Source organism: Cherax quadricarinatus, unplaced genomic scaffold (assembly GCF_038502225.1).
Source record: "Cherax quadricarinatus isolate ZL_2023a unplaced genomic scaffold, ASM3850222v1 Contig2375, whole genome shotgun sequence".
Classification (NCBI taxonomy): Eukaryota; Metazoa; Arthropoda; class Malacostraca; order Decapoda; family Parastacidae; genus Cherax; species Cherax quadricarinatus.
Genome location: NW_027197401.1, coordinates 20,001 through 47,362, shown reverse-complemented (window position 1 = coordinate 47,362; position 27,362 = coordinate 20,001). Strand labels below are relative to the sequence as shown.

Here is a 27,362-nt window from a genome sequence, read left to right as displayed (position 1 = left end):
AATAATAATAATGATAATAATAACAATAAATACGATATAATTGAAGAAGGAAATTGTACAAAAATACGAGGGAGTGGTTGACACATCGTCAGTGTGACTTTGTTTATGCTGGAGTGAACATTAGTCTCCCTGCTCTTCCAAACATTTCACAATAATTCAGCGGTTGAGGCAGTGGTATTTAATAACATATATGTTATAAATAATAATAGTACATGTTATTATTAATAACATGTATTATTATTAACATGTTTGTATTTAACCCTTTCAGGGTCCAAGGCCCAAATCTGGAGTCACGCACCAGTGTCCAAGAATTTTCAAAAAAAAAAATTGGTTATTTTTTCTTATGAAATCATAGAGAATCTTTTTGTGAAGGTAATAAAACAAAAAGTACGAAATTTGGTGGAAAATTGACGAAATTATGCTCTCGCGAATTTTGATGTGTCAGCGATATTTACGAATCGGCGATTTTGCCGACTTTGACTCCCATTTTAGGCCAATTACATTATTCCAATCAACCAAATTCTTAGCTATTTCACTAGTATTACTTCTATTCTATCGATTGAGCACAAGAAATCGCCAAGTCAACTGTTTCAACTACAAAATAAAGTGATCGGAAATTGTTAATTTGGCCAATTTAACACAAAGTTCAAAATATTCCAATTTCAAAATAGGGCCCAGAATGAACAATGTAGGCATTCCTGGCACTAAACTAACATTTCCTCTGTTCATTAGTTATGTTTTGAGGCTTTACAAATAAATTCCATTTTGATTTTTTATTCACATAATGAATTTTTATTCACAATAAAAAATAGAAGATTTACTGTTATGCAATACTGTAATAATTGTATAAATATCATCACCATATTTGTGAATGTATATTAGACCCACCAGCTGACGTGTATTAGACGTGTGAGGTCGTTTGTTTACTCTTGAATATCGGCAAAAATTTAACATCTCTGCTACTTTGAGCTCAGTTTCAAGCCATTTCCAGTGCTAAAACCAATCAAAATCATCTCTATTTCTGTAATATGTCTTCCATTCTATCAAATGAGACCAAGAAATCGCAAATACAACTATAAAAAACATATGAAAAAACACTGCAAAGTTGCTGTTTTAATCGAAAAATCATGATTTCATTTTTTTTCTCTCATTATACACAGTGTGCTGCAGGATCTGTTTTATGTGGTGCACACATACCACATAGATGTATTCTCTCATATCTAGGCCCAAATGTACCACTCACAGTTTATCAGAGTGAGCTGAGCTCATGGCGTAGATCTACGGTTTGGACCCTGAACGTAAAGCCGTAGATCTACGGGACGGACCCTGAAAGGGTTAATAACATATATGTTATAAATAATAATAGTACATATTATTAATAACATGTATTATTATTAACATGTATGTTATTAAATACCATTGCCTCAATCACTGCCTCTACCACTCCAGCCGCACTCTATCTACAAGCACCAAACACAATGAATTATTGTGAAATGTTTGGAAGAGCAGGGAGACTAATGTTCACTCCAGCATAAACAAAGTCACACTGATGATGTGTCAACCACTCCCTCGTATTTTTGTACAATTTCCTTCTTCAATTATATCATATTTATTATTATTATTATTATTATTATTATTATTATTATTATTATTATTATTATTAATATTACTATTGTTATTATTAGCTGTAGCAGAAATGTTTAATTCTTTGCGGTGTTCAAGAGTAAACACATGATGTCACCGGCTAATACCTGTTCGAATAGCCATACCAATATGCAGTCATGAATGGGTTTACATTATTTATACTGTAGTTTAATAGCAAATAATGAACAAACAAAACACTCACCACACTGAGTGGTGGGAGGGCTGGCTGCCAGTTGCAGGGGTTGGAGGGAGGGTAGTAGGGACTCGCAGGTGGGGGGAAACTTAAATATGATTTGGCGGCTGGGAATTTGGTGGCTGGGAATTTGGCGGTTGGGAATTCGCGAATGTGTGAAGCCCGTGAAAGTTGAAAACGTGAATGTTGAGGGAGACCTGTATATGCTCACCTGCGCAGCGCCCAGAATATTTTGAGAAAAACAATCGTTTTTTTTTTATAGGAAAAAAGAGCATGTGGTACCCATGCATCCCCAATTTTTTTCATATGGCATAAACTGAGTGTGCACACCCATTCTCTCATATCTAGGTGACTCAGGCCTATCGTGCCAATGTTGAATAAATGACAAATGAAACACATATATACGTTTGGGGTGCTATGCGAGGGAACGTATATATACGTTTGGACCGTTTAAGGCTTGCTGCTGTGGATTTACAACCATCTGCACAATTTCTGAGTCAGTATAATGATGAAATTTGAAATTATGCTAGCCAAAATTAGTGCCAGATTACTGATGGAACTGGATAACTGATTGCCGGATTAATGATGGCCAACCGTATGTACTTTCAGAATTTCTTCTTAGCTTTATTTTTTTTATTCAGCAATGAAAGTAATTTTGTACATTATCTTGACTAACAAAATCATAATAACACGATTGTAAACAGCTGGCCCAGTGCCTTATACACTTGCCTGGAGTTTTACGACTAACTTGCCATGAGCTCTAACCTCACCCATACCATGGTTTGCATGTTATATTCTTACTTTTTTTTCCTTGTACATATTTTTCTTTTTAGGTGCAGAGATCATACAACTGGTGCTCTACTATTTTGGTCTAACTTATGTTTGTAACCAGCTTTTTAAGGATAACTTATCTGAAAAACATTTACACTTTCATTAATATGATCTACTGGTGACACTTCAGCCAAAGATGACTCCTAGGTCCTTCTCTGCCAAAAGCTTTTAATATTTAGTCAATCTTATTAAGTGAGGTAATTTGGTGACACCAAATTTTAACTTCTCACCTTAACAGCATATCCAGTAGCATCCATAGCCTCATCTCCAATGAAAAAGTCTAAATCTTCAACACCTTTACATAATCTTGGCTGGGACTGTTCCCCCACCTTGGCTGTCTCCTTGATTGCAGCTGCAGAAGGTATAATCATCTGGGGTTCATGATTTCCTGCAAATCCCAGTTTGGTGTACCTGAAAATACATTTGACAAAATTATATTGAACAATTCACAGAACAATGACAGAAATTCAGAATCTAATAATTAACAATAACTTCAATCACTTGTAAATATGAACACCAGTGTCTAGTTTCATCATAAATAGCCCTTTAGTTGCCAATTTCAAAACAAAATACTGTAGATATACTGTGCTACCCAACTTACGATGGTTCAAATTTACGATGGTGCAAAAGCAATTACTTTGAAGATGAAACTTGAGATAATTACCCAACGTGACGGCGGCAAGTCCATAACTTACATTCATTTAGTTACTTTTCAATAAAACTTGAGATAATTACCCAACGTGAAGGCGGCAAGTCCATAACTTACATTCATTTAGTTACTTTTCAATACTGGTATTTATTTACAGTAATTATTTGTTTACTTATTCAGTGAAAGTAGTTATTTATTTAGAATATCATTCACATTCGACTTATGATACTTTTGACTTACCATGGGTTCATTGGAACATAACCCCATCATAAATCAAGTAGCATCTGTATGCTATATTTTATTTATGCTGTAGTTCTGATTCTCCATTTATTTCCAATCAAGAAGAGTGAGTTAATACTGTGATTGGAACAATTCACAAGTACCTTATAGCTGTGACTGGTTTTGAGTTTTTCTATTCTCACACCCTGCACTGGGGCCCAGTTTTTCTGTTGGTTGCCTATTCAACCAGGCTGTTATTGTTTACAGCCCACTGGCTCACACAACCATCATTGCCTGGTTCATCTGGCATTCGGCAAAGGGAATGATCCTGGTTGCTCTTCAAAATTACTACACTTGTACATACCAGTAACATTTCTGATGCCTGCTGGTAGCAGGAACCCACACTTTGGAAAGGAAACTAGATACAGTAGACCTCCGCTTTACAATCAGCTCTCAATGCGACCAATTATGTAAGTGTATTTATGTAAGTGCATTTGTACGTGTATGTTTGGGGGTCTGAAATGGATTAATCTAATTCACAATATTCCTTATGGGAGCAAATTCGTTCAGTAATGGGACCTGAACATACTTCTGGAATGAAATAATATCGTAAAGCGGAGGCCCACTGTATTTTTGTCTATCTTGCACCATTATCAAGTCAATTTGAAAATGGTCCATGGCAGAATGAAATGTAGTTTCAAGTATCCCCTCCAGAGTGCTGGTTATTTATATACAGTGGACCCCCGCATAACGTTGGCATCACATAACGTTAAATCCACATAGCGATACAATTTATAGCTAAAATTTTGCCTCGCATAGCGCTAAAAAACTCGCTCAATGCTATTCGTCCGAGACGCGTCTAATGTGCAGCCTGAGCCAGCCTCACATGTTCCGCCGGTGGCATTGTTTACAAGCCAGCCTCCACGGTAGCATCCAAGCATACAATCAGAACATTTCATATTATTACAGCATTTTTGGTGATTTCATCAGCAAAATAAGTGACCATGGGCCCCAAGAAAGCTTCTAGTGCCAACCCTACAGGAATAAGGGTGAGAATTACTATAGAGATGAAGAAAGAGATCATTGCTAAGTATGAAAGTGGAGTACGTGTCTCCAAGCTGGCCAGATTGTATAGTAAACCCCAATCAACCATCGCTACTATTGTGGGCAAGAAAACGGCAATCAAGGAAGCTGTTCTTGCCAAAGGTGCAACTGTGTTTTCGAAACAGAGATCACAAGTAATAGAATATGTTAACTCTTATTGGTGTGGATAAACGAAAAACTGATAGCAGGAGATAGCATCTCTCAAGCAATCATAAGTGAAAAGGCTAGGAAGTTGCATGAGGATTTAATTAGAAAAATGCCTGCAACTAGTGATGATGTGAGTGAATTTAACCCTTTGAGGGTCGACAGGCCCTCTCAGAGACTTGTTCTCAGGGTCGGCCAAATTTAAAAAAAAAAGAAAATTATTTTTTCTTATGAAAAAAATAGTTTTTTTTTTCTAAACATTATAGGCTAAACAAAAAATTTTTACCATCAATACTTATGGAGATATGGAGGCGTGAAGTTTGCAGAAAATGAGCCCCGTATGGCAACAGCGGTGACTGCCACTCACCGGTAAACTTTGGTTTACTTGTATTTGAAGGTTTGTTGTTTTTTCACTATTTTATTTTTTCACTTAACTTATGTGGCCTGTGAGACCAAAGTAAGGTGCAATGTACATATATACACTCGTATACAACACAATAAGCACACAAACATAATTATCAATATATTGTTTACAAAACTTGTTTACAAAAACAAACAATACAAAAAATTTTTTATTACTATTGTTCTATAATATATATACCAATGTACAGTCACCGAACATATTCCTAGAAGTTCTGCAGCTTGTGGAACTCTTTGAAACATGGTGTCATACACAATGGTGTTTTATCTTTCTCCCTCATTCTATCTCTTTCAATCTGTCTCTCTCTTTCTATCTGTCTGTCTATCTCTGTCTCAGAGGTACACACAAATACAAGTATACATAGAATAAATTACCTAGGATAACCCAAGAAATCCAGACAAAGTGCTATACTCTGCTTGAAGATGTGAGTAAATGTGATGACGCAGTCTTGTGGCTCTCTGAGACAGAGAGCTAGACGGATAGACAGGGAGCTTGACAGACAGACAAATAGACAGACAGAAATGTTAGTGTACCAGCAAAAACAAAGGGAGGACGATGGTCATCTAATCTTTCCTTATCAGCTCCACCCTCGTTTACGCTTATCAAACGTTTGTCAGCTCTTATCAGATGTTATCTCCCCTTATCTTGTTACTGTCATGGGGTGGACTTTTTTTTTTCTTGCTTCAAGGGAAAAATATTATTACATCTTCTTCCTCTTCTTCCTCCTCCTCCTCCTCCTCCCCTTCCTCATCCATCCCCTCTTCTTCCTCTTCCTCCTCTTCCCCCTACTCTTCCTCCTCCTCCTCCTTCTCCTCCTCCTCTTCTTCCTCTTCCTCTTCTTCTTACTCCTCCTCTTCTTCCTCCTCCTCCTCTTGCTCCTCCTCCTCTTCTTCCTCTTCCTCCTCTTCCCCCTACTCTTCCTCCTACTCTTCCTCTTCCTTCTCCTCCTCTTCCTCCTCCTCTTCCTCCTCCTCCTTTTCCTCCTCCTCCTCTTCCCCCTAATTTTCCTCCTACTATTCCTCTTCCCCTCCTCTTCCTCCTCCTCTTCCTCTTCCTCCTACTCTTCCTCTTCCTCCTCCTCTTCCTCCTCCTCCTATTCCTCCTCCTCTTCTTCCTGCTCCTTCTCTTTCTCTTCTTCGTCTTCCCCCTAATCCTCCTACTATTCCTCTTCCTCTTCCTCCTCCTCCTCCTCTTCTTCCACTTCCTCCTACTCTTCCTCCTCCTCCTCCTACTCTTCCTCCTCCTCCTCCTCCTCCTCCTCCTCTTCCTCCTCCTCCTCCTCTTCCTCCTCCTCTTCCTCCTCTTCTTCCTCTTCCTCCTCTTCCCCTACTCTTCCTCCTACTCTTCCTCTTCCTCCCCCTCTTCCTCCTCCTCCATAGTGTAAATTACCAGGAGTCGGCAGCTGTCAAAATGACATATTGTCTCATTACTCACTCCCCCTCTCGCATGTCAAAACAATGGGGTCGGGATGCTGCTTCCCCTCCATTCTATCTAATTATCTTTCTCCCTCATTCTATCTCTTTCAATCTGTCTCTCTCTTTCTATCTGTCTGTCTATCTCTGTCTCACAGGTACACATAAATACAAGTATACAGAGTATAAATTACCTAGGATAACCCAAGAAATCCAGACAAAGTGCTATACTCTGCTTGAAGATGTGAGTAAAAGTGATGACGCAGTCTTGTGGCTCTCTGAGACAGAGAGCTAGACGGATAGACAGATAGACAGGGAGCTTGACAGACAGACAAATAGACAGACAAATGTTAGTGTACCAGCAAAAACAAAGGGAGGGCGATGGTCATCTAATCTTTTCTTATCAGCTCCACCCTCATTTACGCTTATCAAATGTCAGCTCTTATGAGATGTTATCTCCCCTTATCTTGTTACTGTCATGGGTGAACATTTATTATTACCTATTATTATTATTATTATGATTATTATTATTATTATTATTATTATTATTATGTATTATTATTATGTATTATTGTTATTATTACGTATACTTCTTCTTCTTCCTCCTCCTCCTCTTCTTCCTCCTCCTCTTCCTCCTTCTCCTCCTCCTCTTCCTCCTCCTCCTTTTCTTCCTCCTTCTCCATTCTTGGAACAAGTTTAAAGACCTTGTAGTTCACAATCACTATCACTATCATCACCAATGCTCATATCTGAGTCTGGGATTTGGGAAAATAGAAGTTTCCTCTTTGATTCTGGTACAACTGAACGTGAACAAGACGGCCCAGCACCAGAGGTGGAAGGCTGTGGGTTGTCTGGGTTTTCCTCACTATTACCCATATTATGGTCATTAGTTTCGGTCAAAACCTCACCAGAACCTTGAAACTCATCTTCACTGTCACTTCCATCTGTATTAGAACTGTCACTGGGGAACAAGTGTCCCAATTCGCCGAGGAGTGAGGAACTTCTTACAGCCAGGCATGGTGGACATTGTGTACTATGATGGCATTCCCACAATGCACCACTGGGTCCCAGATTTTTTTCCTACTGCGCACACCCACCAAACAGACCCATTCTCTCACATCTAGGCCTATCAGCCTTTTCCTGCGAGATTTGACAGCGCTAGAATTTATGCGTACTAGTATGTCAAAAAACCCTGCGAGTAAGCCGTACTAGTACGGCCGAAACCCTCAAAGGGTTAAGGCCAGCAAAGGTTGGTTTGAGAGATTTAAGAAGCGTAGTGGCATACATAGTGTGATAAGGCATGGTGAGGCTGCCAGTTCGAACCAAAAAAAGCAGCTGAAAAATATGTGCAGGAATTCAAGGAGTACATAGACAGTGAAGGACTCAAACCTGAACAAGTGTTTAATTGTGACGAAACAGGCCTGCTTTGGAAGAAAATGCCAAACAGGACCTACATTACTCAGGAGGAAAAGGCACTCCCAGGACATAAGCCTATGAAAGACAGGCTTACTCTTCTCATGTGTGCCAATGCTAGTGGTGATTGCAAAGTGAAGCCTTTATTAATGTATCACTCTGAAACTCCCAGAGCGTTCAGGCAAAAGAATATCCTCAAGGCTAATTTGTGTGTGCTGTGGAGGGCAAACAATAAGGCATGGGTCACTAGGGACTTTTTCTATGACTGGTTACACCAAGCATTTGCCCCCACTGTGAAAAATTACCTAACTGAAAAGAAATTAGACCTTAAGTGCCTCCTGGTGTTAGACAATGCCCCTGGTCATCCTACAGACTTGGCAGAGCGACTTTGTGGGGATATGAGCCTCATTAAGGTGAAGTTTTTGCCTCCTAATACCACTCCTCTCCTGCAGCCCATGGACCAGCAGGTTATTGCAAACTTAAAAAAGCTGTACACAAAAGCTCTATTTGAAAGGTGCTTTGTAGTGACCTCAGAAACTCAATTGACTCTTAAGAGAGTTTTGGAGAGAGCACTTTAATATCCTCAATTGTGTAAACCTTATAGGTAAGGCTTGGGAGGGAGTGACTAAGAGGACCTTGAACTCTGCTTGGAAGAAACTGTGGCCAGAATGTGTAGACCAAAGGGATTTTGAAGGATTTGAGGCTAACCCTGAGAATCCTATGCCAGTTGAGGAATCAATTGTGGCATTGGGGAAGTCCTTGGGGTTGGAGGTTAGTGGGGAGGATGTGGAAGAGTTGGTGGAGGAGGACAATGAAGAACTAACCACTGATGAGCTGCTAGATCAACTTCAACAGCAAGAGGAAACACCTGAGGAAATTGCTTCGGAGGAGGGGAGAGAGAAATTGAAGAAGTTGCCTACTTCAAAGATTAAGGAAATCTGTGCAAAGTGGCTTGAAGTGCCAGCCTTTATGGAAGAAAATCACCCTCAGACAGCTATTGCAAGCCGTGCTGGTGACTATTACACTGACACTGTTGTGAAACACTTTAGGAAAGTCAAAAAGGAACGAGAGGTACAGGCCACTATGGACAGATATGTTGTGCGACAGAAGTCCAGTGACTCTGAAGCTGGTCCTAGTGGCATTAAAAGAAGAAGGGAAGCAACCCCGGAAAAGGACTTGACACCTCAAGTCCTAATGGAAGGGGATTCCTCTTCTAAACACTAAAACCATCCAGTCTCCCCTCCTCCCATCCCATCAATCATCACCACATCTTCAATAAAGGTAAGTGTCATGTAACTGTGCATGTTTTCTTAAGTTTGTGTGTATTAAAATTAATATTTCATGTGGTAAAAAAAAAAAAATTTCATACTTTTGGGTGTCTTGCACGGATTAATTTGATTTCCATTATTTCTTAGGGGGAAAATTAATTCGCATAACGATAATTTCGCATAACACTGAGCTCTCAGGAACAGATTAATAGCGTTATGCGGGGGTCCACTGTATGTATGTATGTATGTATGTATGTGTATGTGTGTATATATATATATATATATATATATATATATATATATATATATATATATATATATATATATATATATATACACACACACACACACACACAGTGGAACCTCTACTTGCGAGCATGTCCACATGCGAGTTTTTCCAAATATGAGCAGTCGATGGGTCGATTTTTTGCTTCCATACACAAGCAAAATTTCCACAAGCGAGCAGACCTCAAGGCAGGTTCATTGACACTGGTGAGGGGCTCTTTCTCTTGATCTCAGGAATTGTATCTCATTTGTTTGTTGGACTATCTTATTGAAACTTGGGCAATGTATGATGGAAAGATGCTTCTTAATGTACACCAAAAATGAAAGAAATCTAAGCATAAATAATGGAGTTCACTTCTCAGCAATTAGCCACCCCTTAGTGGTAATTTCAAATGGTTTTTATGGTTGTATTCTCGTTTTTTGGTCTCATTTGATAGAATGGAAGATAAATTACAGAAATAGATATGATTTTGATTGCTTTCACAATGAAAAGTACCTTGAAACAGAGGTCAACCTAGGAGAAATAGTCCATTGCTTGGCTGTTTCAGTGTAAACAAATGACGTCACTGTCCATTCCAATATGCAGTCATGAATGGGTTGACATATTTATACAATTATTGCAATAAGGAATAACAGTAAATATTTTTTGTGTGAATAAAAATTACAAATAATTTATATAATAATAATAATAATAATAATAATAGTATAATACAATAATAATAATAATAATAATAATAGTATAATACTATAATAATACTAATAACAATAGTAATAATAATAATAATAATAATAATAATAATAAATGACATATTTTATTCATTCTAGAGTATATATATGGTATTTCTATGTTATTTATATTGACTGTTATGTCATATTAAATGAACTGTGATATATAAATAAGCCATATAGATGATATTAGCGAAATTATTCATGAAGTATTTTGCCCGGTCTCCAGACAAACTCTCGTCCACTGCCGACACCACCCATACCACTACAAGAATGACATATTTTATTCATTTTAGAGTATATATCAGCTTTCTATATTATTTATATTGTTTATTATGTCATATTAGATGAAGTGAGATAGATAAATAAGCCATAGAGTTGATATTAGCGAAATTATTGAAGTACAGAATTCCACTGGGACAGATTAACCCTTTGAGGGTTCTGGTCGTACTAGTACGTCTTACGCGTAGGGGTTTTTGACGTACTAGTACTCATAAATTCTAGCGGCCTCAAATCTAGTGGGAGAAAGCTGGTAGGCCTTCATATGAAAGAATGGGTCTATGTGGTCAGTGTGCACAGTATAAAAAAAATCCTGCAGCACACAGTGCATAATGAGAAAAAAAAAACTTTGACCATTTTTTTTTAATAAATCAGCGACTTTGCAGTGTATTTTCGTATGGTATTTATTGTTGTATTCTAGTTTTCGTGGTCTCATTTTATAGAATGGAGGACATATTACAGAAATTGAGATGATTTTGACTGGTTTTACAATGAAAGGTGCCTTGAAATTGAGCTCAAAGTAGCAGAAATGTTCGATTTTTACCAAAGTTCAAAAGTAAACAAATCGTGCCAAGCGTGCAATACACGTCAACTGGTGAGTCTAATATTCTTTCAAAAGTGCACCAATAATATTTATACCATTTTTTACACTAATGCATTATTATTATAATCAAAAAGAAGCGCTAAGCCACAAGGACTATACAGCGCTGCAGGGCAGGAAGGAAGTGAGGGCATCAGGTGGCAAAAGGGAGATGGATGAGCAACAGGTTACGGATAACAGCGGGGCAGTGGATGGTGAAAGGGTAAAGGGCAGCAAGAGACTGAACCAGAAAGGGCTGAGGGGAGTGCGAAAAGTATCATCAGAGTTTGTGGAGTAAATCGGTCGTTGTCAAGAAGTCAATGAGAGAGTCAGGATTAAAGGAGGGTCCATCAGCAAGAAGGGAAGGTAAAGAGAGAGTAGTAGAACGAAGACGACGTTGGAGGTAAATTCTGCGTGCTCGTTGATAGAGAGGGCAGTCTAACAGAATGTGGCTAATCGATACTGGAACTTGACACTGCTCACAGAGAGGAACAGGGTGCCTCTCCATGAGATACCCATGAGTAAGACGAGTGTGGCCAATGCGAAGGCGGGAGAGAGTGGTCTCCCAACTTCGGCACTGATGACAAGAAGATGGCCAGTAACCTATGCTCGGTTTAATAGAATGAAGTTTGTTACCGAGCAGAGTTGACCAACGTTGTTGCCAACGGGTGCGAAGGTGGGTAGCTATTGCAGCAAAATAGTCCAGAAATGGAACACCTCGATAGGAAATTGGTAGGTCATATACTGCTGACCGCGCAGCAGTGTCTGCCTGTTCATTGCCCTGTACGTCGACATGACCAGGGACCCAACAAAAAACAATATCTTTATGTTTGGTAGAGATACGGCGTAGCCAAAGTTGGATACGGAGAACTAGGGGATGAGATGTATCAAATTTTCGTATAGCCTGTAGAGCACTAAGGGAGTCTGAGACTACTACAAATGATGACACAGGCATAGATGCAATACGAATAAGTGCTGCAAGAATGGCATACAGTTCAGCAGTAAAAATGCTAGCTGAAGATAGTAAATGCCCTCGTACGACGCTGTCCGGAAACACTGCTGCGAATCCGACGCCGTCTGAAGACTTAGAGCCATCTGTGTACACAGCGGTGGCATGAGAATGGGAGTGGAAGTGATCAAGAAAAAGAGAGCGGGAAGCCACCGTAGGCAGTTGAGCTTTCGAGCAAGGGAGTGAGAAAGAACAGACCCGAACAGCTGGAACTTCCCAGGGGGGCAGGGAAAAGTGAGATGCTACATGAACATATAAAGGTGGTAACTGAAGGGAAGACAAGAGTGAATGTAGGCGAAGAGAAAAGGGACGGAGCAAACAGGGGCGGCGAACGAATAAAGAATGTCTACTAATATCGGTGACCATTCTATAAATGGAAGGATTGTGTAGATCGTGAGAGCGTACATAGTAACGAAGGCAATGGGCATCACGGCGATCAGACAAGGATGGAACATTTGCTTCTGTATAGAGGCTCTCAACAGGGGAAGAGCGAAAAGCACCAAGGCACAAACGTAAGCCTTGGTGATGGATAGAGTTAAGGCTAGAGAGAGTAGCAGGAGAGGCCGCGGAATAAATCTGGTCACCATAATCGAGTTTCGATAAAACGAGGGCTGAATGTAGGCGAAGCAGAGTTCGACGATCAGCTCCCCAGGAAAGATGAGCAAGGGTTTTAAGAAGGTTTAGCCGGCTGTGACAAGTTGCCTTCAGAGAGGTAATGTGAGGTTTCCAGGTTAACCGACGGTCAAAGAGAAGGCCTAGAAACCTGACTGTATCACGTTCGGGGATACGGGAGCCATAGAGATACAAAGGATGATCGGAGATAACAGAGCGTCTAGTGAAAGTAATTTGGTGAGTTTTGGTACTTGAAAATTTAAACCCATGTGTGGTGGCCCAAGTGGAAACACGGTCGACCGCATGCTGGAGAGAAACTGCAATAAGGTGACAGTCAGCGCCTGCACAAGCAATAGCGAAGTCATCAACATAGAGTGATGACCAAATATTGGGTGGAAGAACAGAGGCCAAATCATTTATAGCAAGGAGAAAAAGTGTTGTGCTTAGAACACATCCCTAAGGGACACCTTCAGCTTGGACGAAGTCCGGGGAAAGAACATTATTGACTCGAACACGGAAATGTCTGTCAGTTAAAAAGTTCTTAAGGAAGGATGGTAGATTGCCTCGGAGGCCTAAGGAATGGGCCTGGGCCAAAATATTATACCTCCAAGTTGTGTCATATGCCTTCTCAAGGTCAAAAAATATGGCAATAACTGAGTGATTATTCGCAAAGGCATTACGAACATACGTATCCAAGCGTAGTAAGGGGTCTATGGTAGAACGACCCTTACGAAAGCCATATTGACTAGCGGAGAGACTGTTGTGAGTCTCTAAATACCACATTAAACGTCGATTTACGAGGCGTTCCATCACTTTGCAAACTGCACTTGTAAGAGCGATGGGGCGATAGTGGGAGGCATCATGTCCTGTAGTACCCGGTTTGCGGAAAGGGAGAACAATGGCAGATTTCCACAGCTGGGGAAGAACTCCTTGTGCCCAAATGAGATTGAAGAGGTGTAAGAGGACTACAAGGGCTGACCGATGTAAATGTTGTAACATACGAATATGAATGTCATCAGGCCCAGCTGCCGATGATCGGCAAGCTGAGAGCGTTGCCTCCAGTTCTTGAAGTGTAAAAGGCACATTATACTGTTCTTCTCCGAGAGAAGAAAAGTCCAAGGGTACTAACTCTCTGGCAGACTTTGAGGAAAGAAACGAGGGGCATAGATGGAGCCCTCGGGAAATACGGACCAGATGTGTGCCAAGTTCAATGGCAACGTCGAGAGGGTTTGCTATATCAACACCAGTGACCCGTAGAACAGGAGCCGGGTCAGGAGAGTATTTACCACTCAATTTCCTCACTTTTTTCCAGACTGCACTCATAGAAGAAGCAGAGGTGATGGTGGAAACATAGTCTCGCCAACAAGTGCGTTTAGCTTCACGGATGACACGGCGAGCGATCGCACGCTTCTGCTTAAAATCAACAAGTCTCTCAGCGGTTCTATTGTACCGGTACCTGCCCCATGCAGCACGTTTCAAACGTACTGCACGAGCACAAGCAGGAGACCACCAAGGCACGCACTTCTGAGAATGCCTGCCTGAGGTTTGGGGTATAGAATGAGAAGCTGCGGTATAAACTGATGTCGAGAAGATGTGTAGGAGCTCATCAATGGAGGATGAAGAAGGAACCTCACTAAAAGCAGTGAGGTGTGAGTAAAGATCCCAATTTGCCCGATCAAATTGCCAGCGAGGGCTACGGGAAGGTGGTGAATAGGAAGGAGAAGTAAGAATGATCGGAAAATGATCGCTGTCATGTAAGTCTGGTAGAACAGACCAGGTGAAGTCTAGTGCAGTGGAGGAAGAGCAGACTGATAGATCGATGCAAGAGAGAGTATGAGTACGAGGATCAAAATGGGTGGGAGTACCCGTATTTAAAACATGGAGGGGGTGAGAGGCAAGAAAAGCCTCCAACTGAATGCCACGTGAGTCACAATGAGACCCCCCCCAGAGGAAATGGTGGGCATTAAAATCACCAAGTAACAGAAGTGGTGGTGGTAAGGATGAAACAAGAAAGGCAAAGTCTGGGATAGAAAATGCTCGAGAAGGAGAGAGATATAAAGAACATATTGTAAACCACTTATTCAAGTGGATACGGGCTGCAGTGTAATGCAGCGAGGTATGGACAAATAGTTGACAGTACGGAATATCATTGCGTAGAAGAAGGGCACTTTCATTAAAGGTCCCATCTGAGAAAGGATCCGAAGAATACAATAAATTATAGCCTGAGATAGGTTGGAAAACAGCCGAGTGTAATTTTGGTTCTTGTAAGCAAGCACCAACAGGGGAAAACCTGGAAAGCAACATCTGAAGCTCACCCCGATTACCCCTGAGGCCGCGGATATTCCACTGTAAATAGGCCATGATTGGCGATGAAGAAAATATCAGGAATCTGTAGGTAAAGGCACCTACGGACTAGAGGGGTTAGAAAAGTCAACGTGTGGTGGCATTGGAAGATGTTCAAGTAGCGAAGGAACGGAGCGTTGCGAAGAATGGGGTTGTGAAGATGGAGGAGAAGGAAGAGAAGGAACAGGAAGTGAATCAGTGTCCATTGAAGGTTTAGTCTCTGCAATATATTCTGAAATGGCTTCAAGTGTTTCTGAATTCAAAGATGTATGGGAAACCATATTGGAGATCGGAGGAGGAGGGTGAGTAAAGATTGGGACAGTAATGGACTGTACCAAAGTAGAGGGGGAGGGAAAAGTGTAAGGGACTGGAGATGAAGTGTGGGGGGGGACAGAAGAGGTAGAAACCTGGGAGGTGACAGAAGAGGGAGAAACTTGGGAGGGGACGGGGGTGGAAGGCATAGTACGAGGAGGAGGGTGAATCTCCACACTTGTAATAGAGCCAGAGAGAGGGGAAGAACTAGGTACAGAGACTGGAAAGGTAACGTGTGGAGGTGGAAGAAGGGAAGGAAGGGGCAAAGAAGATTTGAGCAATGTGGATTTTTTGGACTTCTGAGTAGAGGGGCGATTGGTATTAGGTGTCGTACGAGGTCTTGTCGATACTGGGGCTTGTGAGGAAGGACGCGAAGATGTGAGAACAGACTGAGTTGTAGTCGGGACGTCAGAGCCAAGGACAGCAAAAGGATTAGATGCCATAGTGGCTATGGGAGGGGTAACAACAGAGGAGGCTGCAGAAGATGGGACCCCAGAAGTGGGGGGACGTTTGGAAACACGAGAATAAGAAACACGGGGTAGTCTCCCTTGGAGGCGGAGATGAGTAACTGCCATAGCATAAGGGAGACCTTCTGCCTCTTTGAGGCAACGGATTTCACGTTCATTTAAGTAGACCTGGCAACGGCGGGAGTACGAAGGGTGAGCTTCATTACAATTTAGGCAAGATGGAGGTTGACTGCAAGATGTATTAGAATGGTTGTCGGCACCACAGACTGGGCATTCGGCCATAGATCTGCAATATTTCGCTGGGTGACCAAAACGCCAGCAATTTCTACATTGTTGCGGTGTAGGTATCACCTTTCGAACTTGTAACCGATGTCCCGCGACATATACAGAGGACGGGAGTTCTCGGCTGTCAAAAGTTAAACGAGCCACATTGCAAGGGTAACGTCTCCGCCCCCGGGCAGGAAGGACATAAGTGTCTACTTTGAGGATTGGGAGATCCTGGAGTTCCAGCTGTTCAAAAATGTCATTGCCACATGACTGGAAATTCTGTTGGACTATGGTATGGGGCAGAATGACAGTACCACTACAAGAATTGAGAGAAAGATGTTTTTCAATAGTGATAGGAGTAGTATCGATATTCGAAAGGAGAGAAAGATCATGAGCTTGGGTAGCATTCTGGACAGTGACGATGCGTGTACCGCTCTTGAGAGCGTGAAATGAAATATCTCTGCCAACATGACGCAGGAGCGCTTTGGCAATACTATGGTCAGAAAGGTAGGCAGAAGAAGAAGTTGGTCTTAAAGTAAAGAATTTAGTCCATTGTGTGGTCCGAAACTGAGCGTGGAGAGGGAGTGCTTGACGTGTCGGTCGTTTCCGAGTAGAATGGGAAGGTAACGACGGAGCATCATCAGGAGATTGACGTTGGCGTTTAGGAGTAGGACCGGAGTTGGTCCGGCAGGAAATGGGTGGGCGATTCGAAAATTGCCGTACCGTAGAGGGAGAAGCCGGAAGCATAGTCAAAGGAGAGCGGAGTTCAGACAAATCGAAGGAGTCAGTCGAAGCCCCGGTACCTGAAGCGGGTGAGGAAACAGCACCAGCAAGAGGTACAGGGGCATCAGGAGTGTCCGAAGAGTGGTCTAAACACAAGGCAGGGTCAGAATGGGGTGCGGTATCAAGAAGGGGCCCGGGGGTAGTGGTTTCATGGACTAGGGCTGCCATGGTTAGGTTACTCCTTTGCTTTTTGTTTTTAAGAAAAAAAAAGAAAGAAGAAAAGAAAATAAAAATAAAAAAAAGAATAAAAAAAGGGGGGAGCGGGGAGGAATAGTTCCCAGGAGGAATGAAAGGGCCGGAAATCCCCCTCCGCGCCCAAGAGGACTCGACACCGCTAGTAGCGCAGATGCAGCATGGAACCCGTGCCATACCCTACCCTTCATGCCAGTAAACCAGCAATCTGGGATAGCAACCTCACATCTGCCGAGCTACCTCGGTGGACAAAAGAGAGGGCGGCCGGATATCCGCCACAAAGCATACCTCCTTCAGCCACCACCCCCGGAATCCGAAAGGTGGCTTCCAGAGATACACCCGTCGCCCAAAAGACACCCAAAGCCACTCCGGGATACCGGAGAGGGATCGGGACATCCCTAGGCAATCCAGATTCCACGGCAAACTACGCCACCGCCAAGAAACCTCAACGGAATGGGATGGACCCCGGTGTCCTTTCCCCTACCTAGGAACTAGCGCGCCTGTGGGAGAAATCACGAAGGCTAAAAAGAGGAAGGGCAAAAGGGAGGGGTGAGGAGGAGGAGGAGGAATGGAAAAAGGGGAGGATGGGGAGGATGGGATAGGGGAGGGGAGAATGGGGGGTAATTAGGTTCGGTCTGAGGAAGAAGACCGACAGGGCTAATTCCTCAGACCAAGAGCCTCTTCACCACGCCAAGGAGCCCCCCTTGAAGAGGTACACTAATGCAGTAGTCTGCATAACAGTAAATCTTATATTTTTTGTGAAAATAAAAATTCAAAGTGGAAAGCAAAAGAATATAAGAGGGGCCTTGAGACGTGACTAATGACTAGAGGAAATGTCATTTTAGTGCCAGGAATGTCTTTCTTGTTTATTCTGGACCCTATTCGGAAATTGGCATCTTTTGAAATTTGTGTGAAATTGGCAAAATTGCTAAATTCTGACCACTGTACTGGATAGTTGAATTTCATAAATGGGTGGTTTCTTGCACCCATTCAATAGAAAAAATGGAGTTCTAGCGAAATATTCATGTTTTTTGTCGACTAGTACGGGCGAAAATGGGGCTCAAAGTGGGCAAAAACGCCGATGCGTAAACATCGCCGAGACCGCTAACTTTGCAAGAGCATAATTCCGTAAGTTTTCTATCAAATTTCAAACTTTTGGTGTCTTTATGATCGGGAAAAGATTCTCTATCTTTTCATAAGAGAAAATAATTTTTTTTTTTTTAAATTTGGCCGACCCTGAGAACGAGTTTCGGAGAGGGCCTGTCGACCCTCAAAGGGTTAATTGCATTTCAATTAATTTAAATGAGGAAAATTGACTCTGCAAACAAGCAAATCCAGTTGCGAGCAAGGTCATGGAACGAATTAAACTCGCAAGTAGAGGTTCCACTGTATACATATTGTACTTGTTTTGAGGCAAGATGCCATACAGTATTGTCTCAGAGCTAATGTGAATAACTAACCCCTACAGCTAGCTTCTCAACCCAGCTGAAATCAGAGATTCTAATGGCAAGAGTTTGAGTCCCACATGTCAAGTACAAGATATAATTTTGTCTGTAGTTATACCTTTCATTTGTAGAGTCTCAAGCATACAGTACTGAATGAGGCATTGGAACTTTAGTTTAAATACTCTCTCTCCTTCACTAGAAAATATAAAACTGGAACAACCAACATGAAGCTCAAATGGTGTTCCCATTTACACATTTGTGAATCACATACTTAAACGTTTTTGATAATACAGGCAAGTTCTTTAGGAGGATTCTAAAGACAAGTTGTAAAGGTTGATTGGATGAATTTGAGAGGGTATGTAAAAGAAGGAAATTAAAAGTGATCCCTGCCCCCCCCCCCCCAATGTCCAGGGAGAAAATACAAATAGCCAAAATCTGGACAGTAATTCGAAAGGTAACAAAGGTTCCCTCTTGTTAAGAGACAGAAATGGGAATGAAGGTTCCCTTCAGAAATCAGAATGAAGGCCTCTTCATAAATAGAAACAAAGTTCTCTGCAGAAACCAAAATGGGAGAAAAGGTTCCCTGCAAAGAAGCTCTTCAGAAATAGAATGGAAATGAAGGTGCTCTTCAAAAATAAATAGAAATGAAGCTTCTCTTTGGTCCTCTATATGAATAAGCATTACCAATTAGATCTCCCCTTCCTTAACCTCAGCCCCCACACTATCCGAGCTACTGACCAGCTTCCATAATGGTTACAGAAATCAGCATGAGAGTAAAAGAAGGAGACTGACGTAAGGATCCCTGACTCAACGTCCAGTAGACGTTATAAGGACATGCACCATAGGAAGGAAATGCGAGAAATTTGTCATTGATGCTAAAAGGTTAGCATAAAAGACTAGGCAGTTTACAATAAAAAAGTATGAATTCTGAATATGTATGAAATTAGATATTTATCAATCACAAAATGATCAATAGTGAATAAATGTCTGAACTTTAACAGAGTATTGTACATATATAGTCACAAAAAGCATTAACAGGCAATTTTTCAGCAGTACAGCATTCAGCTCACTACCATGAAGGTCAGGTTCACTTCCTAGGTGTGACAACATATAATAAGTCCACAACTGCTACCCATGGTTTACCTATGAGTAATTAAGTAGATATACCTACACATACTTGCTGTGGATGTCATCCTGTTATATATATCTGCTAATATTTCTAAGGGTCAAATGGACCAAGAGCCCAGTCCAAAACCAAGTCTCCTACATTGGAAATCAATCAACTTTACAGTATTAGGGGCTATTTTAAGACAGGAAAGTAAAACATGTATACTGTCTATAAGCAAAAGCTTTTAAGAATCACTTGTGATATTACACATTTGGGAATCAAAGAAATGACTGGCAATCGTGTCAGAAGAATAAACATTTAAAATTTTTTCCATTTTATAATCACATGACAGGACAGTAGTATGGGACCTTAACCCTTTGAGGGTTTCGGACGTACTAGTATGTCTTACGCGCAGGGGTTTTTGACGTACTAGTACGCACAAATTCTAGCGCCGTCAAATCTCGCGGGAAAAGGCTGGTAGGCCTACATGTGAGAGAATGGGTCTGTGTGGTCGGTGTGCGCGGTAGAAAAAAAATCTGGGACCCAGTGGTGCATTGTGGGAACGCCATCTTAGTAAACAATATCCACCATGCCTCGCGGTAAGAAGCTCCTCACTCCTCAGCGAATCGGGACACTTTTGTTCCCCAGTGACAGTTCTAATACAGATGGAAGTGCCAGTGAAGATGAGTTTCAAGGTTTTGTTGAGGTTTTGACCGAAACTAATGACCATAATATCGGTAATAGTGAGGAAAACCCAGACGACCCTCAGCCTTCCACCTCTGGTGCTGGGCCGTCTTGTTCACGTACAGTTGTACCAGAATCCAAGAGGAAACTTCTATTTTCCCAAATCCCAGACTCAGATGAGAGCATGGGTGATGATAGTGATAGTGAATATGAACTACAAGTTCTTCAAACTAGTTCCAGTAGTGATAGTGAAGTGCAATATTCCCCAGTGAAGCGTCAGTATATACGACGATATATGCGCTCTGGTAGTGTGTCATATGCTATTCCAAGGGGAAGGAGTGCATCTCGAAGTACATCCCGTGGCTGTACAACAGGAACAGAGAGTGAAAATGACAATGATACTGTTGCAATTGGGATGGAAAATGTGCATGGTGGTAGTGGTGCCAGCGGTGAGGCACCAGCAGTGGGCCATGCTGCCACCCACGCTGCCACTCATGCCGCTGCCTCAGCTGATCTACAACAAAGGCCACCATCCCCCACCCACCCACCACACCAGCCTCCACAACCACAACCTCCACAACCACAACCTCCACAACCACAACCACCTGTCATTGTCCATTACCCACCAGCAGACCGCAACTGGGATTGGCAGGAAGCTGTCAATTTTGTTCCAAATGCCCACCAGTTTGATGACAGCCAAAGTGGAATACGGCCATCTTGTACACTTGGGAACAATGCCACTGAACTGGAATGTTTCGAGTTATTCTTTGACGAACCACTGATGGAAAGTATTGTCATGGAAAGCAACACATACTATGAGTACACCATGGCAAACACATTACTTTCACCAAAATCACGTCTACACCAGTGGAAGGAGGCAACTGTGGCTGAGATGTATCTTTTCTTTGCCACAATAATGCTTATGCCACATGTGTATAAGCACAAAGTGAAATCATACTGGTCAACAGACCGCAAGATTGCAACCCCAGGTTTCAGTGATATAATGCCAGTGAATCAATTTGTGCTAATGTTACGTATGCTTCACTTCTCAGACAAAACCAGGCCTGACAGAACTGACAGGTTATATAAGATTAGGAATGTGTTTGTGTATCTGAAAGAGAAATTCAGTACGCATTTTTATCCCTTCAGGAAGCTTGTAATTGACGAGTCTTTGATTCTGTTCAAAGGAAGACTCTCTTTCAAGTAGTACATACCAAGCAAGAGGAAACGCTTTGGTATAAAGTTGTTTGTGCTTTGTGATTGTTACAGTGGTCTGGTATTGGATATTATTGTGTACACTGGAAGTTATACATTGCAAAATACCAGGAAGTTATTGGGCATCTCAGGTAATGTGGTTAGAACAATGATAGAACCATACCTTGGTAAGGGGCATATATTATATACAGATAACTGGTACACAAGCCCCTCACTCAGTGATTTTTTGTGAGTGAACATGACAGATGTGTGTGGCACAGTGCGTGCAAATCAGAAACATATGCCTAGGTTTGATGCTGGCACTCGTAGAGGTGAGGTGCAGGCGTTTGCTGCCAATGACATCATGGCATTTCGGTGGCATGACAAACGAGATGTCACACTGTTGTCATCAGTTCACCCTAATGAAATGGCAGACAGTGGCAGGCAGCATAGTGAGAGCAATAAACCCATTCTAAAACCTGCAGCTGTGATTGATTACACCTTCAACATGCATTTAGTGGACAAATGTGACATGCAGATTGGGTTTGCTGATTGTGTTCGCAAGAGTTATAAGTGGTACATCAAACTGTTTTTCCATCTTCTGGACATTTCCATGCTCAATGCTTATAATATGTATAAGATGAGGACCAGAAACAAACCACAGTACGGCGAATTCTGTTTGTCTGTCATCAGACAAATAGTATTCAAGTACCAAGGAACAGCACCTGCAATTGACCGCCCACCAAATTATCAACAACTACCTGCTCGTCTGAAGCATGGTGATCACTTCCTGGTAAAACTGCCTGCTACTGCTTTCAAGAAAAAGGCTCAGAAGAGGTGTTACGTCTGTGCATGTGTGGACTGCCTCCAAGTGAGTCGCCTACCCTGGCAAACTCTGTTGACACCGAGCTCTGAGGTGGGTACCTCAGCCTCACAAGTGGCTATTAGGACAGATTTTCACAAATGATTGATGTTGCAAGACACTCCCCTGCATGCACGTATAAAGGACTAACTTACTTGGTGTTGCAGCATATATCCTGATCTTCAACTTCCCTAAGCTTAGCCTTAGCCCCTTAGGACTTCCCCTCAGAAACCACGTGCAACCGGGAGCCTGAATTCCTGCAATATTCAATCGTTATTAGTGTCCTGCCTGCACCTCAGAAATTCCTATATCCAAGAGGGTGTGTATCCCCTAGTTTAACTATGCAGACACAGACACTAGCTTCCAGACTGCCAAGAGACACTGGTACTTACTGGGCATGCACTGCCTGCTGCACACCGGGCCCACAGATCAAACTCACTCACAATTCTCCCCAGATACTGGCCAGAAATCTACGAGATAAAGTGGAGGTCTTGTCTTACTGTATGGGCCTGACGGAGGTCATCTACGGTACATCGAGGTGCCTCTACCAGATTTTCCCAGGTCTCGAAAGTGAAGACACGTGGGGGCGCCGTCTGCTGATCATGGCACATCTTGTCCAGTTGGTGTCTGTCTTAAGAAGAACGAGCTGGTCTCTCTTCCAGACCCTCGTCTCTTCGTTCAAACTAGGGCTGCCAGTTCTCCCTAGCTAACTTATCCTAGTGTTTGCCTACATTATTGGCCTATTACTACCTATGTTAAGGTCTTAGGTCTACATTATTATTATCTACAGTTGCCTTAGTAAACCTAATATTAATATACTAACAGTAAAACTACCTACTCCTTCCCTGAAGGGTAAATTTATAAATTAAATAAGCTTACCAACCACGCCAACTCGGGGAGAGCGCTTTTGTTTGGGTGGGTTTAAGGGCCATCCAGCTCAGCCGTTCCATTACGGCTATGCTGGGACCCCTTCGTACGCCGTAACTGTCCTGTGGAACTTTAGGGACCAAATAAATTACCACAGTGCGCATACAAAAAAATGCCCACAATAACGCAGAGACACTCGTTTTATGTGTGAGGAGTGTAAAACACCACTGTGCATGACACCATGTTTCAAAGAGTTCCACAGGCTGCAGAACTTCTAGAAACATTCCCTGTGACTGTATATGTGTATATAAAATATAGAAAAATAGTAATAAACAACATTTCATATCGTTTGTTTGTGTAAATATTTTCTATAAACAAAATAATGACAACAGTGTTTACGCCATTATTGTGTAGTATTGAAAAAGAAATAACTTACAAAATACAGTGGACCCCCGCATAACGATCACCTCCGAATGCGACCAATTATGTAAGTGTATTTATGTAAGTGCGTTTGTACGTGTATGTTTGGGGGTCTGAAATGGACTAATCTACTTCACAATATTCCTTATGGGAACAAATTCGGTCAGTACTGGCACCTGAACATACTTCTGGAGTGAAAAAATATCGTTAACTGGGGGTCCACTGTACTGATCATGTTGGCCTCAGAGGCCATAAAAGTTACTCAGGAAAAGAAAAATTGAAAAATAATTGAAAATAGTACATAAAAAAGTAAATAGAAAAATACCGGGTGACGGCAGTCGGCGATGTTACCAGATGTTGTTCAATTTTGGCAAACTTCACACCTCCATATCTCGGTAAGTATTGACGGTAAAATTTTTTTGTTTAGCCTATAATGTTTAGAAAAAAAATCTATTTTTTCATAAGAAAAAATAATTTTTTTTTTTAAATTTGGCCGACCCTGAGAACGAGTTTCAGAGAGGGCCTGTCGACCCTCAAAGGGTTAATAGATAGCAGATGAAAGGATTAATAATCCTTTCATCTTCAGGTATCAAGGGACTTGATAATACGTCCTGTCTCATACATGGTTACATCCCAAGTCCTCTTCATTTCAAGCTAAAAAATAAGATTTTGTTCAGATTATTAACCTGAAGGGCAGAAGTGGCACCAGAATTTCTATATCTGAGCACTTAAGAGGTGACTATCTGGTTGGAAGGGAAGCTCCCACACTTGTTGTGAAGCAACATTTTCATTTCTTTTATTTAGAGAGCTTGGAGGGCTGAGGTAATATTTAAAGGCTAATGTAATTTTGGGGAGCTGAACCCCCCTCCAAGTCCCCTTCCCCTGGCAACATCACTGCTGAGGGGGTTAAGATAAGATTTGTTCAGATTTTTAACCAGGGGGGTTAGCCACCCAGGGTAACCCAAGAAAATCGGTGCATCATCAAGGACTGTCTTATTTTCACTGGGGTCCTTTAATCTTGTGCCACCTCCCGGGGTGTGACTCTGAACAGTCAACTAACACCCTGGTACCTACTTACTGCTAGCTCAACACCTGTATGGAAACAAGCCCAAAATTCTGAGCCATGCCAGAGATCGAACCTTGGTCCCTCAGTCAGTCCAGTGTGCTACCAACTGAACCACATAATAATTAAACCAGGAAATTGAAATAGTATACCATATTACTTGGCTTGGTTGGATTAATGTAAAATAGGCCTAAAAAAGTGTTGCACACTCTTGTGAGACCAGCTATTGCAAAGTGACAATGTTACTTTGCAATACCTGCAGAATATAACTTATTTAATTTTTATTTGGACATGATACACAGGCGTACAATATATTGATTGTGTGTACATGCCAAAAGTCACTTGTATGCACAACATTATGGACAACGCATAATGACTAATCAAAAAAGTTATTAAAATTGTATTCCAACTGCGACATTTGAGAAATTAAATAGCAATACAAGATAAGGGCTCTGGTGGTTAACGCTTTCGCTTCACACGGCGAGGGTCCGGGTTCGATTCCCAGCAAGAGCAGAAACATTGGGCGTTGTTTCTTTCCACTTGTTGTCTACGTTTCACAATCAGTAAAATGGGTACCTGGGTGTTAGTGGACTGGTGTGGGTCACATCCTGGGTGTTAGTGGACTGGTGTGAGTCAAATCCTGGGGTGTTAGTGGACTGGTGTGAGTAGCATCCCTGGGTGTTAGTGGACTGGTGTGGGTCACATCCTGGGTGTTAGTGGACTGGTGCGGGTCACATCCTGGTTGTTAGTGGGCTGGCATGGGTCGCATCATGGGTGTTAGTGGACTGGTGTGGGTCTCATCCTGGGTGTTAGTGGACTTTTGTGTGTCACATCCTGGGTGTTAGTGGACAGGTGTGATTAGCATCCTGGGTGTTAGTGGACTGGTGTGGGTCACATCCTGGGTGTTAGTGGACTGGTGGGTGGGTCACATCCTGGGTGTTAGTGGACTGGTGTGGATGGCATTCTGGGTGTTAGTGGACTGGTGTGGTCACATCCTGGGTGTTAGTGGACTGGTGTGGGTCACATCCTGGGTATTAGTGGACTGGTGTGGGTCACATCCTGGGTGTTAGTGGACTGGTGTGGGTCACATCCTGGGTGTTAGTGGACTGGTGTGGGTCACATCCTGGGTGTTAGTGGACTGGTGTGGGTCACATCCTGGGTGTTAGTGGACTGGTGTGAGTCACATCCTGGGTGTTAGTGGACTGGTGTGGGTCACATCCTGGGTGTTAGATGGACTGGTGTGGGTGACATCCTGGGTGTTAGTGGACTGGTGTGGGTCACATCCTGAGTGTTAGTGGACTGGTGTGGATCACATCCTGGGTGTTAGTGGACTGGTGTGGGTCACATCCTGAGTGTTAGTGGACTGGTGTGGATCACATCCTGGGTGTTAGTAGACTGGTGTTGGTCACATTCTGGGTGTTAGTGGACTGGTGTGGGTCACATCCTGGGTATGGTGTGTATACCATGTACATGTACTGGTAGTAAATAAAGATATTATTATAGTGTCACCTGCAGGTGTGGCTGCCACACCTGCAGGTGTGGCTGCCACACCTGCAGGTGTGGCAGCCACATATATATTGATATATTTACATTCCCAGGCTTCAACTTTGTTCAGAAGAGTGAGAGTGAGAGCAGCAGCCATGATGTAAGTGAGCATGATGTAAGTGAGCATGATGTGAGCATGATGTAAGTGAGCATAATGTGAGCATGATGTAAGTGAGCATTATGTAGCAAGATGAGTTAGCCTCGCCATCAGTGATGGTCAAGTGTAATAACACTGTTATCACTGCCAGTAAACACTTCCACCGCCGGCATCACTGCACCACAACACTACATTATTATTATTGGCTCCTTACCGTTGACGTCACAAAATCCCAATGTTCATTTGCTACTAAAATCTGAAGTTGCCACAACACTTCTTGCTTCTTGGCATCTTGGTCCTGATGTACCTTTCATTGGTGAGCGTATCTATAATGTCAGGAATACCGCCAAATTTATATTGTCTAGTCAAAGTATACCTGGAATATACATGGAGGGGGTTTCACATTGTCTACGAGTCAAGTGAGTCTGACTACGCAACGCTCTAGTACTTTCTCACTTTTTCTCCTTTTTTTGTTTACTTTTAAAGGTCCGGAAGCTATCATCATTTCCATCACCTGCTGAAATATGTTCCTCTATGGCGGGTACCATGTTTGCCAGTGATAATATCTTATGTAAGACTCACAAAGTTTGCCAGTAATGATATCTCGTGTAAGACTCACAATGTTTGCCAGTGATGACATCTCGTGTAAGACTCACAATGTTTGCCAGTGATGATATCTCGTGTAAGACTCACAATGTTTGCCAGTGATGATATCTCGTGTAAGACTCACAATGTTTGCCAGTGATAACATCTCGTGTAAGACTCACAATGTTTGCCAGTGATGATATCTCGTGTAAGACTCACAATGTTTGCCAGTGATGATATCTCGTGTAAGACTCACAACACAGTGATGATATCTTGTGTAAGACTCACAACACAGTGATGATATCTCGTGTAAGACTCACAAAACAGTGATGATATCTC

At 42.1% G+C, this 27,362-nt stretch overlaps 1 long non-coding RNA gene across 1 annotated transcript in view; it reads right to left on the bottom strand.

The window, feature by feature from the left end:
* LOC138851841 (uncharacterized) overlaps positions 1–27,362 on the bottom strand; it is a 46,646-nt gene that overhangs the window by 8,717 nt on the left and 10,567 nt on the right. Inside the window, exon 2 of the long non-coding RNA XR_011391429.1 lies at positions 2,899–3,079. This is a non-coding gene — a long non-coding RNA (uncharacterized lncRNA). The remainder of the gene's footprint in view (positions 1–2,898; positions 3,080–27,362) is intronic.